Source organism: Aegilops tauschii, chromosome 2, assembly GCF_002575655.3.
Source record: "Aegilops tauschii subsp. strangulata cultivar AL8/78 chromosome 2, Aet v6.0, whole genome shotgun sequence".
In the NCBI taxonomy this organism is placed as follows: Eukaryota; Viridiplantae; Streptophyta; class Magnoliopsida; order Poales; family Poaceae; genus Aegilops; species Aegilops tauschii.
The window spans coordinates 198,360,315-198,374,479 of record NC_053036.3 but is presented as its reverse complement, the minus strand read 5'-3'; positions in this window follow the sequence as shown (position 1 = coordinate 198,374,479).

The following is a 14,165-nucleotide window of genomic DNA, read 5'->3' as shown; positions in this document are numbered from 1 at the left end:
GTGCAGTGCGTAGATGCAGTTTTGAACACTACACTTGTCATCGTAATTTGGGAAAATTACGAAAAAATTGAGCTACGTTGTGATTACCGTTTACTAATAGGAAAGAAGTTTCACCTCGATGATTAGCTTCTCCGTGCATGGAAAGCATGTAAGGAATCCAACAACTTGATCCAGATTGGGGCCGATAGATTTTATTGCCAAGATCTTCACTGTGCGCATAGACTGGGTCAAGCTTGTGGGAATCATTTTCTGGAAGACGGTCGTAAATACATCAAGAAGAAATTTAAAAATGTGAAGTTCAAGAAGACAGAGAAGAAGTTGAGTGATGTACCTGAACGGTTATGGATCCAATAAAGAGTTCCGAGAATTTGGAAGACGAGTGCACCAACGCTGTCAATTTTGGCGCGTCAATGACACTGATTTTTGTTGGACCTTCTAGATCTGATACAAGCAATCTCTCAAGGAAAGGCGCATTCTCAATGACCATAACGTGGAATAGCTGGAGTGATCTCTTCCCAATTGATGTCTTGTTGTGGGGCCAGCAAGACACATAAATCCATCGGAGATTGGTCGAGGCGATGTGGAGGCTAATGAACCCGTGGATCTGCTCAAGACGAAGGTACTCGAGCGCAGTACAGCTGCGGAGCATGTGCTCCATAGCCTTCTTCGAGATGACAACGTCGAAGAGGTCGAGCTGCTTGAGTTGAGGGAGAAGAAGGGCGGGCGCGGCATTAATCTGGGGAAGATAGCAGGAGCTGAAGCTAGTGCGGCGCAGCGTTGGCGTGAGGTGGAGCGCGGACGTCGGCAGAGAGCGACATCGTCCAGCTTCAAAGCTGAGCTCCTCGAGCTGATCTAGGGCGGGGGATAAGAACCACTCGTCGAACTTGGGTTGGACCTTGTAGTTGGTACTGAACATGCGATGTCAAGGCGTCTGGCTGGCCCAGGGTGTGATGAAAGGATCTTGGAGACTGCGGCCATGCGTTTGCAATCCCCGTCGCAGAGGCAGCTGTCGACGGTGAGGTTGTGGGGGACGCGACGCCAGAGGGGGAGCCATCACCGGGAGAGCAGGGCGGTCCGCACTGTTGGAAATATGCCCTAGAGGCAATAATAAAATGGTTATTATTATATTTCCTTGTTCATGATAATTGTCTATTGTTCATGCTATAATTGTGTTATCCGGAAATCGTAATACATGTGTGAATACATAGACCACAACATGTCCCTAGTGAGCCTCTAGTTGACTAGCTCGTTGATCAACAGATAGTCATGGTTTCCTGACTATGGACATTGGATGTCATTGATAACTTGATCACATCATTAGGAGAATGATGTGATGGACAAGACCCAATCCTAAGCACAGCACAAGATCGTGTAGTTCGTTTGCTAGAGGTTTTCCAAATGTCAAGTATCATTTCCTTAAACCATGAGATTGTGCAACTCCCGGATACCATAGGAGTGCTTTGGGTGTGCCAAACGTCACAACGTAACTGGGTGGCTATAAAGGTGCACTACGGGTATCTCCGAAAGTGTCTGTTGGGTTGGCACGAATCGAGACTGGGATTTGTCACTCCGTATGACGGAGAGGTATCTCTGGGCCCACTCGGTAATGCATCATCATAATGAGCTCAATGTGACCAAGTGTTTGGTCACGGGATCATGCATTACGGTACGAGTAAAGTGACTTGCCGGTAACGAGATTGAACAAGGTATTGGGATACCGTCGATCGAATCTCGGGCAAGTAACGTACCGATTGACAAAGGGAATTGTATACGGGATTGATTGAATCCTCGACATCGTGGTTCATCCGATGAGATCATCGTGGAACATGTGGGAGCCAACATGGGTATCCAGATCCCGTTGTTGGTTATTGACCGGAGAGTCGTCTCGGTCATGTCTGCATGTCTCCCTAACCCGTAGGGTTTACACACTTAAGGTTCGGTGACGCTAGGGTTGTAGAGATATTAGTATGCGGAAATACGAAAGTTGTTCGGAGTCCCGGATGAGATCCCGGACGTCACGACGAGTTCCGGAATGGTCCGGAGGTGAAGAATTGTATATAGGAAGTCCAGTTTCAGCCACCGGGAAGTTTCGGGAGTCACCGGTATTGTACCGGGACCACCAAAAGGGTCCCAGGGGGTCCACCGGGTGGGGCCACCTATCCCGGAGGGCCCCATGGGCTGAAGTGGGAGGGAACCAGCCCCTGGTGGGCTGGTGCGCCCCCCTTGGGCCTCCCCCTGCGCCTAGGGTTGGAAACCCTAGGGGTGGGGGGCGCCCCACTTGGCTTGGGGGGCAAGCCACCCCCTTGGCCGCCACCCCCCTTGGAGATTGGATCTCCTAGGGCCGGCGCCCCCCAGGGGCCCTATATAAAGATGGGGGAGGGAGGGCAGCCGCACCCAAGCCCCTGGCGCATCCCTCTCCCTCCCGTGACACCTCTCCCTCTCGCTGAGCTTGGCGAAGCCCTGCCGAGATCCCCGCTGCTTCCACCACCACGCCGTCGTGCTGCTGGATCTCCATCAACCTCTCCCTCCCCTTGATGGATCAAGAAGGAGGAGACGTCTTCCCCAACCGTACGTGTGTTGAACGCGGAGGTGCCGTCCGTTCGGCACTCGGTCATCGGTGATTTGGATCACGACGAGTATGACTCCATCAACCCCGTTCACTTGAACGCTTCCGCTCGTGATCTACAAGGGTATGTAGATGCACTATTTTCCCTCTCGTTGCTAGAAAACTCCATAGATTGTTATTGGTGATGCGTAGAAAATTTTAATTTCTGCAACGATCCCCAACAGTGGCATCATGAGCCAGGTTTATGCGTAGTTTCTATGCACGAGTAGAACACAAACTTGTTGTGGGTGTAGATGTTGTCAATTTTCTTGCCACTACTAGTCTTATCTTGTTTCGGCGGCATCGTGGGATGAAGTGGCCCGGACCGACCTTACACGTACGCTTACGTGAGACAGGTTCCACCGACTGACATGCACTAGTTGCATAAGGTGGCTAGCGGATGTTTGTCTCTCCCACTTTAGTCGGATCGGATTCGATGAAAAGGGTCCTTAGGAAGGGTAAATAGAAATTGGCATATCACGTTGTGGTTTTACGTAGGTAAGAAACGTTCTTGCTAGAAACCTATAGAAGCCACGTAAAAAACATGCAACAACAATTAGAGGACGTCTAACTTGTTTTTGCAGCATATGCCTTGTGATGTGATATGGCCAAAAGGATGTGATGAATGAAATATATGTGATGTATGAGATTGATCATGTTCTTGTAATAGGAATCACGACTTGCATGTCGATGAGTATGACAACCGGCAGGAGCCATAGGAGTTGTCTTTATTTTTGTATGACCTGCGTGTCATTGAATAACGCCATGTAAATTACTTTACTTTATTGCTAAACACGTTAGCCATAGAAGTAGAAGTAATCGTTGGCGTGACAACTTCATGAAGACACGATGATGGAGATCATGGTGTCATGCCGGTGACGAAGATGATCATGGCGCCCCGAAGATGGAGATCAAAGGAGCAATATGATACTGGCCATATCATGTCACTATTTGATTGGATGTGATGTTTATCATATTTTGTTTCTTATTTTCTTAGTACGACGGTAGTAAGTAAGATGATCCCTTATAATAATTTCAAGAAAGTGTTCCCCCTAACTGTGCGCCATTGCAAAAGTCCGTTGTTTTGAAGCACCACGTGATGATCGGGTGTGATAGATTCTAACGTTCACATACAACGGGTGTAAGACAGATTTACAGATGCAAAACACTTAGGTTGACTTGACGAGCCTAGCATGTACAGACATGGCCTCGGAACACAAGAGACCAAAAGGTCGAACATGAGTCTTATAGAAGATACGATCAACATGAAGATGTTCACCGATGTTGACTAGTCCGTCTCACGTGATGATCGGACACGACCTAGTTGACTCGGATCATGTTTCACTTAGATGACTAGAGGGATGTCTATCTGAGTGGGAGTTCATTGAAAAATTTGATTAGATGAACTTAATTATCATGAACTTAGTCTAAAATCTTTACAATATGTCTTGTAGATCAAATGGCCCACGCTAATGTTGCCCTCAACTTCAACGCGTTCCTAGAGAAAACCAAACTGAAAGATGATGGCAGCAACTATACGGACTGGGTCCGGAACCTGAGGATCGTCCTCATAGCTGCCAAGAAAGATTATGTCCTAGAAGCACCGCTAGGTGACGCACCCATCCCAGAGAACCAAGACGTTATGAACGCTTGGCAGCAGCGTGCTGATGATTACTCCCTCGTTCAGTGCGGCATGCTTTACAGCTTAGAACCGGGGCTCCAAAAGCGTTTTGAGCAACACGGAGCATATGAGATGTTCGAGGAGCTGAAAATGGTTTTCCAAGCTCATGCCCGGGTCGAGAGATATGAAGTCTCCGACAAGTTCTTCAGTTGTAAGATGGAGGAAAATAGTTCTGTCAGTGAGCACATACTCAAAATGTCTGGGTTACACAACCGCTTGACTCAGCTGGGAGTTAATCTCCCGGATGACGCGGTCATTGACATAATCCTTCAGTCGCTTCCACCGAGCTACAAGAGCTTTGTGATGAACTTCAATATGCAGGGGATGGAAAAGACCATTCCTGAGGTATATTCAATGCTGAAATCAGCGGAGGTGGAGATCAAAAAGGAACATCAAGTGTTGATGGTGAATAAAACCACTAAGTTCAAGAAAGGCAAGGGTAAGAAGAACTTCAAGAAGGACGGCAAGGGAGTTGCCGCGCTCGGTAAGCCAGTTGCCGGGAAGAAGCCAGAGAATGGACCCAAGCCTGAGACTGAGTGCTTTTATTGCAAGGGAAGTGGTCACTGGAAGCGGAACTGCCCCAAGTACTTGGCGGACAAGAAGGCCGGCAACACCAAAGGTATATGTGATATACATGTTATTGATGTGTACCTTACCAGCACTCGTAGTAGCTCCTGGGTATTTGATACCGGTGCGGTTGCTCATATTTGTAACTCAAAGCAGGAGCTGCGGAATAAACGGAGACTGGCAAAGGATGAGGTGACGATGCGCGTCGGGAATGGTTCCAAGGTCGATGTGATCGCCGTCGGCACGCTACCTCTACATTTACCTATGGGATTAGTTTTAAACCTCAATAATTGTTATTTAGTGCCAGCTTTGAGCATGAACATTGTATCAGGATCTCGTTTAATTCGAGATGGCTACTCATTTAAATCCGAGAATAATGGTTGTTCTATTTATATGAGAGATATGTTTTATGGTCATGCCCCGCTGGTTAATGGTTTATTCTTAATGAATCTCGAACGTAGTGTTACACATATTCATAGTGTGAATACCAAAAGATGTAAGGTTGATAATGATAGTCCCACATACTTGTGGCACTGCCGTCTTGGTCACATTGGTGCCAAACGCATGAAGAAGCTCCATGCAGATGAACTTTTGGAGTCTCTTGATTACGAATCATTTGACACGTGCGAACCATGCCTCATGGGTAAGATGACCAAGACTCCGTTCTTCGGAACAATGGAGCGAGCAACCAACTTATTGGAAATCATACATACTGATGTGTGCGGTCCAATGAGTGTTGAGGCTCGCGGTGGCTATCGTTATGTTCTCACTCTCACTGATGACTTGAGTAGATATGGGTATGTCTACCTAATAAACACAAGTCTGAGACCTTTGAAAAGTTCAAGGAATTTCAGAGTGAGGTTGAGAATCAACGTGACAAAAAAATAAAGTTCTTACGATCAGATCGTGGAGGGGAATATTTGAGTCACGAATTTGGCACACACTTAAGGAAATGTGGAATAGTTTCACAACTCACGCCGCCTGGAACACCTCAGCGAAATGGTGTGTCCGAACGTCGTAATCGCACTCTATTGGATATGCTGTGATCTATGATGTCTCTTACCGATCTACCGCTCTCATTTTGGGGCTATGCTTTAGAGACTGCCGCATTCACTTTAGATAGGGCTCTGTCGAAATCCGTTGAGACGACACCGTATGAATTATGGTTTGGGAAGAAACCTAAGCTATCGTTTCTAAAAGTTTGGGGATGCGATGCTTATGTCAAGAAACTTCAACCTGAAAAGCTCGAACCCAAGTCGGAGAAATGCGTCTTCATAGGATACCCTAAGGAAACCATTGGGTATACCTTCTACCTCAGATCCGAAGGCAAGATCTTTGTTGCTAAGAACGGATCCTTTCTGGAGAAAGAGTTGCTCTCAAAAGAAGTAAGTGGGAGGAAGGTAGAGCTTGATGAAGTACTGCCTCTTGAAGCGAAAAGTAGCGCAGCTCAGGAAAATGTTCCTGTTGTGCATGCACTGACTAGAGAGGAAGTTAATGATGATGATGACCAAGGTACTTCGGATCAAGCTCCTACTGAACTTCGTAGGTCCACAAGGACACGTTCCGCGCCAGAGTGGTATGGCAACCCTATCTTGGAAATCATGCTGTTAGACAACGGTGAACCTTCGAACTATGAAGAAGCAATGGCGGGCCCAGATTCCGACAAATGGCTAGAAGCCATGAAATCCGAGATAGGATCCATGTATGAAAACAAAGTATGGACTTTGACTGACTTGCCCGATGATCGGCGAGCCATAGAAAATAAATGGATCTTTAAGAAGAAGACAGACGCAGATGGTAATGTGACCATCTATAAGGCTCGACTTGTCGCTAAGGGTTATCGACAAGTTCAAGGGGTTGACTACGATGAGACTTTCTCACCCGTAGCGAAGCTGAAGTCCGTCCGAATCATGTTAGCAATTGCCGCATTCTATGATTATGAGATATGGCAAATGGACGTCAAAACGGCATTCCTTAACGGCTTTCTTAAGAAAGAATTGTATATGATGCAGCCGGAAGGTTTTGTCGATCCTAAGAATGCTAACAAGGTATGCAAGCTCCAGCGCTCCATCTATGGGCTGGTGCAAGCATCTCGGAGTTGGAACATTCGATTTGATGAGATGATCAAAGCGTTTGGGTTTACACAGACTTATGGAGAAGCCTGTGTTTACAAGAAAGTGAGTGGGAGCTCTATAGCATTTCTCATATTATATGTGGATGACATACTATGGGAAATGATATAGAATTCTTGGGAGGCATAAAGGCCTACTTGAACAAGTGTTTTTCAATGAAGGACCTTGGAGAAGCTGCTTATATTAGGCATCAAGATCTATAGAGATAGATCAAGATGCCTCATTGGTCTTTCACAAAGTACGTACCTTGACAAGATATTGAAGAAGTTCAATATGGATCAGTCCAAGAAGGGGTTCTTGCCTGTATTGCAAGGTGTGCAATTGAGCACGGCTCAATGCCCGACCACGGCAGAAGATAGAGAAAAGATGAGTGTCGTCCCCTATGCCTCGGCCATAGGGTCTATTATGTATGCCATGCTGTGTACCAGACCTGATGTAAACCTTGCCATAAGTTTGGTAGGAAGGTACCAAAGTAATCCCGGCATGGAACACTGGACAGCGGTCAAGAATATCCTGAAGTACCTGAAGAGGACTAAGGATATGTTTCTCGTTTATGGAGGTGACGAAGAGCTCGTCGTAAAGGGTTATGTCGATGCTAGTTTCGACACAGATCTGGATGACTCTAAGTCACAAACCGGATACGTGTATATTTTGAATGGTGGGGCAGTAAGCTGGTGCAGTTGCAAGCAAAGCGTTGTGGCGGGATCTACATGTGAAGCGGAATACATGGCGGCCTCAGAGGCAGCACAAGAAGAAATCTGGGTGAAGGAGTTCATTACCGACCTAGGAGTTATTCCCAATGCGTCGGGCCTGATGACTCTCTTCTCTGACAAGACTGGAGCTATTGCCCTTGCCAAGGAGCCCAGGTTTCACAGGAAGACCAGGCATATCAAGCGTCGCTTCAACTCCATTCATGAAAATGTTCAAAATGGAGACATAGATATTTGTAAAGTACATACGGACCTGAATGTAGCAGATCCGTTGACTAAACCTCTCCCTAGAGCAAAACATGATTAACACCAGAACTCTATGGGTGTTCGACTCATCACAATGTAACTAGATTATTGACTCTAGTGCAAGTGGGAGACTGTTGGAAATATGCCCTAGAGGCAATAATAAAATGGTTATTATTATATTTCCTTGTTCATGATAATTGTCTATTGTTCATGCTATAATTGTGTTATCCGGAAATCGTAATACATGTGTGAATACATAGACCACAACATGTCCCTAGTGAGCCTCTAGTTGACTAGCTCGTTGATCAACAGATAGTCATGGTTTCCTGACTATGGACATTGGATGTCATTGATAACGGGATCACATCATTAGGAGAATGATGTGATGGACAAGACCCAATCCTAAGCATAGCACAAGATCGTGTAGTTCGTTTGCTAGAGGTTTTCCAAATGTCAAGTATCATTTCCTTAGACTATGAGATTGTGCAACTCCCGGATACCATAGGAGTGCTTTGGGTGTGCCAAACGTCACAACGTAACTGGGTGGCTATAAAGGTGCACTACGGGTATCTCCGAAAGTGTGTGTTGGGTTGGCACGAATCGAGACTGGGATTTGTCACTCCGTATGACTGAGAGGTATCTCTGGGCCCACTCGGTAATGCATCATCATAATGAGCTCAATGTGACCAAGTGTTTGGTCACGGGATCATGCATTACGGTACGAGTAAAGTGACTTGCCGGTAACGAGATTGAACAAGGTATTGCGATACCGACGATCGAATCTCGGGCAAGTAACGTACCGATTGACAAAGGGAATTGTATACGGGATTGATTGAATCCTCGACATCGTGGTTCATCCGATGAGATCATCGTGGAACATGTGGGAGCCAACATGGGTATCCAGATCCCGCTGTTGGTTATTGACCAGAGAGTCGTCTCGGTCATGTCTGCATGTCTCCCGAACCCGTAGGGTCTACACACTTAAGGTTTGGTGACGCTAGGGTTGTAGAGATATTAGTATGCGGAAATCCAAAAGTTGTTCGGAGTCCCGGATGAGATCCGGACGTCATGAGGAGTTCCGGAATGGTCCGCAGGTGAAGAATTGTATATAGGAAGTCCAGTTTCGGCCACCGGGAAGTTTCGGGAGTCACCGGTATTGTACCGGGACCACCGGAAGGGTCCCGGGGGGTCCACCGAGTGGGGCCACCTATCCCGGAGGGCCCCATGGGCTGAAGTGGGAGGGAACCAGCCCCTGGTGGGCTGGTGCGCCCCCCTTGGGCCCCCCCTGCGCCTAGGGTTGGAAACCCTAGGGGTGGGGGCGCCCCACTTGGCTTGGGGGGCAAGCCACCCCCTTGGCCGCCGCCCCCTTGGAGATTGGATCTCCTAGGGCCGGCGCCCCCCAGGGGCCCTATATAAAGAGGGGGAGGGAGGGCAGCCGCACCCAAGCCCCTGGCACCTCGCTCTCCCTCCCGTGACACCTCTCCCTCTCGCTGAGCTTGGCGAAGCCCTGCCGAGATCCCCGCTGCTTCCACCACCACGCCGTCGTGCTAATGGATCTCCATCAACCTCTCCCTCCCCTTGCTGGATCAAGAAGGAGGAGACGTCTTCCCCAACTGTACGTGTGTTGAACGCGGAGGTGCCGTCCGTTCGGCGCTCGGTCAACGGTGATTTGGATCACGACGAGTACGACTCCATCAACCCCGTTCACTTGAACGCTTCCGCTCACGATCTACAAGGGTATGTAGATGCACTCTTTTCCCTCTCGTTGCTAGAAGACTCCATAGATTGTTCTTGGTGATGCGTAGAAAATTTTAATTTCTGCAACGATCCCCAACACGCACGGCATATTTGGTGGGGAGGAGGCCGATGATGACGAGCAGCATGTCGTCGGGGAGGCCGCTGATGAAGTCCAGGCTCATCGGATGCGGTTTTGGCTCGAGCCGCCTCCGCTTGTTGGCTGCCTCGCCGTCCATCTCAACCGGCGGCGACGCTGGTGTACACGTGTGCTGGTTTGTGTTGTGTGCTGGGTGTGCGTGAGTGCGTCCTTCTATGCATGCCGCCGCGCAGTGGTGAATTGTGCGCGAGTGCGTCCTTCACGCGGAAGAAGTGTGTCCTCAATGCGCCTTCAATTTACTAGCGCGTGGGGTGCTACCCCGACCGAGTGGTTTCAACTTTGTTTACTTCACCGCGTGTCAGATGGGCCTCTAGTTTTCTTATTTTCACCCACTGCCACATGGGCCAGCACACGAAGATACATAACACGAGCTGACAAGGCAGCATGTGGATTGGTTGACCGGTCAATTAAACAATATACGGAGCTATACGCTGACACAGTGAGCATATAATCCGTCGGTATAGAGTGTTCGAGTGAGAGGGGAGGCCCATGAGAGATAGCAGAGAGAGAGAAAGAGCTAGTCCCTCCATTCGATAATGTAGTTCCACCATTTTTTTAAAACTCAAACTTTTGAAACTTTGACCAAGTTTATAAAGAAATTACTTATATCTACAATACCAAAGATAAATGATAGTATGAAGTAAGTACATGTTGTGATGAATCTAATGATCGTTCCAGATGTAAATGTTTCTCTCCACATATACCTAGTCAAATTTGCTGAGGTTTGACTTTTCAAAACATCCATATGCTTATGGACGTGAGAGAGTACCTAACGAGAGAGAGAGAGAGTGAAATAGAAAGAGTGAGTAAAAAAGGTGTGTGTGCGTGTGTGAAAGATGCATGGACAACACTCGATAAAAGTCGACAAAAAATGTGTGTGTCTTATGCAAACATATCACACATGCATCTTCGACAACGGAAGCAAGGTGAGGAGATAGTGTGTGGTTGTTTGCAACCGAGAGAGCAAGACCCCTAGCACGTGGCCAGAGGGGTCTGACAAACAAGGGAGAGAGGTCGAGAGAGACGTACGGAAAAAAATGTAGACATGGGGAGGAGAGAGTGTATGTTTGTCATAGAGAGATCCCCTGGAGATCGTGATTGGACTACATGGGTGGGAGATCGAGTGACAAGGTGTGTGCGTGATAGAAGATACCCCGAGAGATATCGAGATAGACGTATGGATGGAAGGAGACAATACGTGTGTTCCTCATGGCTAGTGAGAGATAATCATACTTAGGGGTGGAGTGCTTGCGCTTATGATGGAGTGAGGGATTATGGTACTTATTAGGGGGGTGCGTGTCACATAGAGAGAGAACAAGGGCGGAGAGTGTTGGATGGGTCTATATGTATAGCGCGAGCGAGACATGTGTATGTGTGAACCAGGGAGATATAAAGTTTGAGAGAGATTGAGGAGCCCCGATAAGGCTGAGTGGTGTGTCAGATAGCTGAGAGGGGGGAAAGAGATATTCCATCCGCTCGATAATGCAGTGCATGTAAATTTTTTAGAAGTCAAAATTTGGACTAGAGAATCATACATAGTGTGCGAGAGAGACCTATAGATGGAGTATATATGCATGCGAACTAGAAAGACCCCCCCCCACACACACACAAAGAGAGAGGGAGGGAGAGATGGATAGAAAGCGAGAGGGACCAACAAGGTTTGTGTGTTGGATGCGTGTGACATAATTGAAGATTGTCGGCGAGAGAGAGAGAGAGAGAGAGAGAGAGAGAGAGAGAGAGAGAGAGAGAGAGAGAGAGAGAGAGAGAGAGAGAGAGTCCGGGAGAGGGGGAGGTCGCATTTTATGCACCAAAGACTGATATAAACTTGCATTCAAATATTTAAATTGGAGAACATGTTGTCTACAATCCACACATGAACGGATATATGCGTATATCAAACAAGTTCATTAATTTGACTTTCAACATGTTCATGGAGTACTATAATACTGTACAACATGCTACTCGATTGAGGTGTTCAATTTTGGATTTAGTTCACTATTTTGACCTGGTGAACGAGCTATTTCATTGAATCGAGATATTTCATTTTGGGTTTGATTCCCATTTTTGAGTGGGTCAACTATTTGTCATATAGTAAATCGCTAGCAACGAGCATGTAAAAACACATTACTCCCGTGCATCATCTCTCCATCTAAAAAAGAAGTGGCAAGCTAATATTTCAAAATTTGATTTGAATCAACTTGGTAAGGTAGACGTGGATGCTCGTTCTCCCAAATTTTGAATGAACCGTTAAACATCCTCTGCTCGTTGGAATTCTCCCGAGCAAATAAATGGGAGACGCGAAATTACCGTCCTATGTGGGACATGCATCAATTGGCCCGTTGTACATCGAGGGTAGGTTCGTAACTTCATCCAAGTGCGCCTTCTCGGCCGAAATGACATGTGCCGAATAATTCATAAACCATGGCCAGCAAAACACGCTCTCCTCGCCGGAAATAGCTCGCGCCCACTATTTCAAAACACGTTCTCCTCGCCCGAAATCGCTCGAGCCCACTATATTTCAAAACATGCCCTCCTCGCCCAAAATCGCTCCCGCCCACTATTTGGGGAGAAGCAAAGTTACTCTACTATCCCCGACCCTCAGTACACAGACCCAAGCCAAGAAGCCTAAAGGCAGGGGTAGAACTGTATCTCCCCCTCACATTTTCGACAAATGCGTCCGTAAAACATGGTTCCACTCCCCTCCCAATCCCCCCCATTCATACCTCGTGGGCGCCAAATCACCTTCTCCCGAGCCGCGAAACCTCAGCCCCTCCTCCATGGCGCCCCCCACCGCACCAATTTCACAGCCGCCCTCCTCCCTAATGCCGGAGACGCTGTCCATTTGTCGTCGTGCACTAGTCCGTGTTCCTCTTACTCCGTGCTACTGGAGCTGCCTCGACGACGGCCGCGTGAACAGTACCGGAGCCGATTCACCCCCATCGTTGTTCACGGCGCCGGAGCGGCTCCAACTTTAGATCCGTCCAGAGTCCCGGCGCTGCTTCCCCGTAGCCGTCGACCGTCGCGACATTGTTGTTTCCCTACCGCCGGTGGCCACCGCAACTGCGCCGGCCTCACCGACTCGGCAGCTGGACCTGCCTACTTCACCATGCCACCAGATAGGTCGCACCCTCATCTCAAATCACTTTATTTAGGCGTCAGTTGTCTGATTTTTTTATTCCGGGCCAATCGATTCCCAATGGGAAGCAACACCCCTCGAGGCGGCGGAGCTCCTAGGGTGCCGGTTGGCTGGTGTCTAACGTAAGGGTGCGGGGCCGCAAGTTCACCGCGGAAGCAACGCTTAGATGGCTATCTTAGAGTTGTGTGGGTTGAAGGTACTGTCGTCGCCAGATCTGGATGATGGGGAGTCTTTGTGGATTGGCCCGGGGGCGGCGCAACCACGACAGTGCGGTGGTGTGGGGAGCGGGATTTTGGCCGGGGCCACGGACGGCGGAGGCAGGCTGCTCTGCCATTGGTCGCTGGCTCTTTGGGGAAGATTCCTAATAGTGTCAGCCGGGAGGCACAAGACGACCATCAAGCCATCCGGCGTAGATCGGACAGTACCAAAATAAAATAAAATCGTGTGACCCCAATTTAGTCTTCAGTCAACAGACGTGTGACCACTCTCGTACCTTGCTGTTGATCTCTTAGTGTATTTCTTCAGATCAAAGAGATGTGTCGTTATTAACATTATGCGTTATCTGCATCTTCAGCCACACCGTCTTCCGACTCACCGCAGCTGCTCGAACAAGGGAAGCATACACCAGAAGGGAGCTATAGTCCCCACTCAACAGTTCCCTGCATCGAATGCGCATGCCCAACATGGACAGCCACAACAACTACAGGGCCATCGACAAGTCAGCACATGATGCTCACTCCTATGGATGGCGGCCAAATAGGTTGTACCCTCATCTTACTTGTGTGCAACATTTTATGGCTTTGTTATTCATCTAAGCATGGAAAATAGATTATCACATTTCACTGTATATTCATGCTGATCTCTTACGGGTCTTGTTCAGGAGTTAACGTTGTTCGATAGTTCAGCTAAGATACTTGTTCTTTAGGTAACGCTGTTCCATAGTTATCATCCATCCGCCAATGCTATCCCACAGGCTGGTGATTATAGTATTATACCACTTCTAGTATTACCTATGTTGTTCTTTAATACTTTTGTGTGCCATCTAGTTAATCTTGAGTACAAACGATACGTATTCTGTAGCTTTTATCTGTGTTCTCCCTTTAGTTTTTGAGACCTGTTGCTGCTAGTTAACCCAGTCCTACTATTTATGTCGTCTCCTACAGGCACTCATTACATAAATCTAACTACTAGTTG